This window comes from Takifugu flavidus, unplaced genomic scaffold (assembly GCF_003711565.1).
Source record: "Takifugu flavidus isolate HTHZ2018 unplaced genomic scaffold, ASM371156v2 ctg278, whole genome shotgun sequence".
NCBI lineage: Eukaryota > Metazoa > Chordata > Actinopteri > Tetraodontiformes > Tetraodontidae > Takifugu > Takifugu flavidus.
In genome coordinates, this window is record NW_026621923.1 from 1 (window position 1) to 4,881 (window position 4,881).

Consider the following 4,881-nt stretch of genomic DNA (forward strand, 5'->3'; position numbering starts at 1 on the left):
TCGGACAGAGCAGATGGTTTAGACGTCTTTATTCTGCAACCAGCAGACCAACTCTGAATGGCGCGTTGAACAGTGCATTCAATCAAGGGATAACCACGCCCATCACCCCATGCATCACCTGGGTGTGAGATACACCCAAATGTGTCCGCCACAATGTAATATTTTTTAAATTAATAAATTTGTGGATGTTTGAGGGAAACAAGCACGAGATAAAATGGAAAACACAGATTACACCATAAATCTGGTTATTATAAAGGGAAAATGAAAGAAAATCAACATTGTCAGAGGAGAATTCACCACATTTGTTCTCCAGTCGTGTTTGTGACGAGAACAAAACAGATAAAACTGATATTTAGACTTTTACAGCAGCTTCAGGACGAGATGAGAGATTGATAAAGACCCGGAATGTTTTAGAGCCCTTATTAGGCTGATCTTTGGTGTCTGACGGACTTTATCCCAACTATAAACCGATAAAAGCTTTAAATCCACGTCCGCGCTGACAACAGCGCCCCCTGCTGGCCGGAGCCTCCGCTGCACCACAGAGGTGAAAGGTGTAGAAACACGATGTGTTTAGATGTATAGATGAGTAGATGTATAGATGTGTAGGAGTGTAGATGTATAGATGTGTAGGAGTGTAGATGTATAGATGTGTAGGAGTGTAGATGTATAGATGAGTAGATGTATAGATTGTAGGAGTGTAGATGTATAGATGAGTAGATGTATAGATGTGTAGGAGTGTCCTGCACTCCATCCACCTCCTGACTAAAGCACATGCACGCCACCACTCTGCCCCCCACTCACTCACATCTACGCTCACCCCCCCACGCTGCACCATACATGCCTCTCCATCACTACTCCCATGTCTGCCATCAGCATCACAGCTCATTCACTCCATTGAAACCATCATTTCATACGGACAGAAACCCAGGACTGTTTCCAGACGCAACAGTGCTTTTATCGTTCCCATGAAAAGACAGGATGAGCGCACGTTCAGCACGGACATAAAGATGGCCGTGCTGAACGTGCGCGCTCTTTTAAACACATCTGTTATAGTAAACGACTTAATTTTAGACAGAAACCTCGATGGTATTCTCCTCACTGAGACATGGCACTGATGCACCTGCTGTTCTCACAGAGGCTTGGGGGGGGGCAGGAAAGGAGGTGGAACCGCTTCAATAACAAGGAAGCAATGTCATCAAGTGAGGTCTCTTTTAATAAGTTTTCATCATTTGAGCATCATGCCTTTGTTTTTAGCAGCCCTCCTGTTCTATGCATAACAGTTCACAGACCACCCCAATACTCCACCTCTTTTATCAGCCAATTCTCAGAATTTTTATCAATCATTTACGCTACATACAACAGGATTTTAATAACTGGTGATTTTAATCTACACATCAACAACACCGTGGACCCAGTGTCCAGAGAATTTTTAACCCTCCTTCACAGTTTGGATTTTAAACAACCGACCCACAGCAGAGGGTCCCCTGGACCTGGTCCTAACCTATGGCCTGTCCGTGGGTGGGTCCCCTGGACCTGGTCATAACCTACGGCCTGTCTGTGGGTGGGTCCCCTGGACCTGGTCATAACCTACGGCCTGTCCGTGGGTGGGTCCCCTGGAACTGGTCATAACCTACGGCCTGTCTGTGGGTGGGTCCCCTGGACCTGGTCATAACCTATGGCCTGTCTGTAGGTGGGTCCCCTGGACCTGGTCATAACCTACGTCCTGTCCGTGGGTGGGTCCCCTGGACCTGGTCATAACCTATGGCCTGTCTGTAGGTGGGTCCCCTAGACCTGGTCATAACCTACGGCCTGTCCGTGGGTGGGTCCCCTGGACCTGGTCATAACCTATGGCCTGTCTGTAGGTGGGTCCCCTGGACCTGGTCATAACCTACGGCCTGTCCTTGGTGGGTCCCCTGGACCTGGTCATAACCTACGGCCTGTCCGTGGGTGGGTCCTCTGGACCTGGTCATAACCTACGGCCTGTCCGTGGGTCGGTCCCCTGGACCTGGTCATAACCGATGGCCTGTCCGTGGGTGGGTCCCCTGGACGGGGTCATGACCTACGGCCTGTCCTTGGGTGGGTCCCCTGGACCTGGTCATAACTATGGCCTGTCCGTGGGTGGGTCCCCTGGACCTGGTCATAACCTATGGCCTGTCCTTGGGTGGGTCCCCTGGACCTGGTCATAACCTATGGCCTGTCCTTGGGTGGGTCCCCTGGACCTGGTCATAACCTACGGCCTGTCCGTGGGTGGGTCCCCTGGACCTGGTCATAACCTACGGCCTGTCCGTGGGTGGGTCCCCTGGACCTGGTCATAACCTATGGCCTGTCCGTGGGTGGGTCCCCTGGAACTGGTCATAACCTACGGCCTGTCCTTGGGTGGGTCCCCTGGACCTGGTCATAACCTATGGCCTGTCCGTGGGTGGGTCCCCTGGACCTGGTCATAACCTACGGCCTGTCCTTGGGTGGGTCCCCTGGACCTGGTCATAACCTATGGTCTGTCTGTAGGTGGGTCCCCTGGACCTGGTCATAACCTACGGCCTGTCCTTGGGTGGGTCCCCTGGACCTGGTCATAACCTATGGCCTGTCCGTGGGTGGGTCCCCTGGACCTGGTCATATCCTATGGCCTGTCCTTGGGTGGGTCCCCTGGACCTGGTCATAACCTATGGTCTGTCTGTAGGTGGGTCCCCTGGACCTGGTCATAACCTACGGCCTGTCCTTGGGTGGGTCCCCTGGACCTGGTCATAACCTACGGCCTGTCCGTGGGTGGGTCCCCTGGACCTGGTCATAACCTACGTCCTGTCCGTGGGTGGGTCCCCTGGACCTGGTCATAACCTACGTCCTGTCCGTGGGTGGGTCCCCTGGACCTGGTCATAACCTACGTCCTGTCCGTGGTGGGTCCCCTGGACCTGGTCATAACCTACGTCCTGTCCGTGGGTGGGTCCCCTGGACCTGGTCATAACCTACGTCCTGTCCGTGGGTGGGTCCCCTGGACCTGGTCATAACCTACGTCCTGTCCGTGGGTGGGTCCCCTGGACCTGGTAATAACCTACGGCCTGTCTGTAGGTGGGTCCCCTGGACCTGGTCATAACCTATGGCCTGTCTGTAGGTGGGTCCCCTGGACCTGGTCATAACCTATGGTCTGTCCGTGGGTGGGTCCCCTGTTGTGGATCTGGCCGTGTCTGACCACTTTTGTGTCTTTTTTAACATCACCAGTTTTAACCAGCGGGGGAGGTGGAGGTGGAGGAAATCCAAGCTGACCATTCACAAAGAAATATTTTATCAACACCTCAAAACCTACAACAACACAATCAAGCAAGCAAGAACCTCTCATTTCAAAAAACTAATCTCAACAATAAAAACAACCCCAAATTTCTATTTCACACAATTGAGCTTTTAACCAACGGTAATTTTAACAGGAGTCCCACAACAATGACTGACACCCTCTGGGAGACCTTTGCAGACCACTGCAGGAGTAAAATCGATGATGTATAGATGAGTAGATTTATAGATGAGTAGAAGTAGATATATAAATGTATAGATGTGTAGATGAGTGTCGCAGGTCAAATGTTCTGGACCAGGTTCTTCTCCCGCCCGATTGTTTCTGTTCCTGCAGATGATTCCATCCTAACTCGACCCCGCAGGAGGATCCACCTGTTATCTGACCCCTGAGGCTAAACTGGGACCAGTCATTACTAATTCGGACAGGTGAGCAGCTCAATCCTGGCTTCGCTGATCTGTCCTGTTATAGATGTTTTATTACACGTGGGACCGGCGCAGACACGCTGACATGATCCTTACTGGAATTTTCTGGACCAGTGTTCGCACCACCGTCTCCATGACAACCAGGCCGGAGAAATGTCGACCTCATCCGACCTGTCCAGCTCTGAGGTTGATGTCGGAGCTCAGGTGAAGGTTGTGGCTCGTCTGTCAGGATCCGTTTCCTCGTGAGTGGAAGTGAAAGGCGACAGAAACGATGCTTTCAATTAGATCTGGTGGCGTTTGAACCTGAACGTTTGTCGGGATCCAGTCAGACGGTCGCTGAGAAGGAGAAGGTTCCTCCCCATGATGAGTTCCTCTGTCTGCTCAGGAGGAACTGACAGAGTTTTAATGTCCCATCACAGAATTGTGAAGAAACGACGCAACCAGAGAGGAGGAGGTTGAAGAAGTGGTGAATCTGCAACAATAAAACCCAGATTACAGTTTGATTGAAGCCTCATTTTCTTTGATGATGGTGAATTTCATCACTTTCGCTTTGAATATCGGGAACCGGAGACTTCGGACTCGCTTCTATTGCGGCGGAGAGCGGAAATGCGCCGGACCAATCAGGTGTGAGAGGAGGCACGAGGCACTAAGGATGGGCGATACCACACATTTGGGATTCGATACGATACCGTTCATTTCTCACTGGCAATTTTTGTCACACAAAATATTATTACATTTAAGACAAATCACAAGACAAATACAGACCATTTATATACAATTTATTATGGTCAATTGATTACTAGGATTTCCTTATCCTTTAAACCTGCATAAGACAGTTGTTCCATGAGAAAATTAACTAGAACAATGTCTGACACCATCACATCTTTACTGAAGTCTCAGATGCTGTTCAGAAAAAGTATCATATTCACATTTTCTGCTTTAAGACGATTGCGGCTCTGCTTTATGCTGACTGTGGGCTCGGCGGGCGATGTTGCACGTTGATGCTCATTCGCTGTCTCCTGTCACGTGACATGGGCCATTTCAATACGCCGCTAGGTATAGGGGTGTCCCGGCACATATTAATTTAAGTAAATAATCTAAAACGGCAGAAAGTGATGCATACACCACCCATTTGTTATAGTTAGTATCGATATTTATAAAAGAAAATCGATACCAAAT

At 50.1% G+C, this 4,881-nt stretch overlaps 1 long non-coding RNA gene across 1 annotated transcript; it reads left to right on the plus strand.

Moving 5' to 3' along the window:
• The first annotated feature begins 3,183 nt into the window (after nt 1–3,183).
• On the plus strand, nt 3,184–4,205 carry LOC130520085 (uncharacterized). The gene is made up of 2 exons (XR_008948640.1): nt 3,184–3,705; nt 3,817–4,205. It is a non-coding gene; the product is annotated as an uncharacterized LOC130520085 (long non-coding RNA).
• The last annotated feature ends 676 nt before the right edge of the window (nt 4,206–4,881 follow it).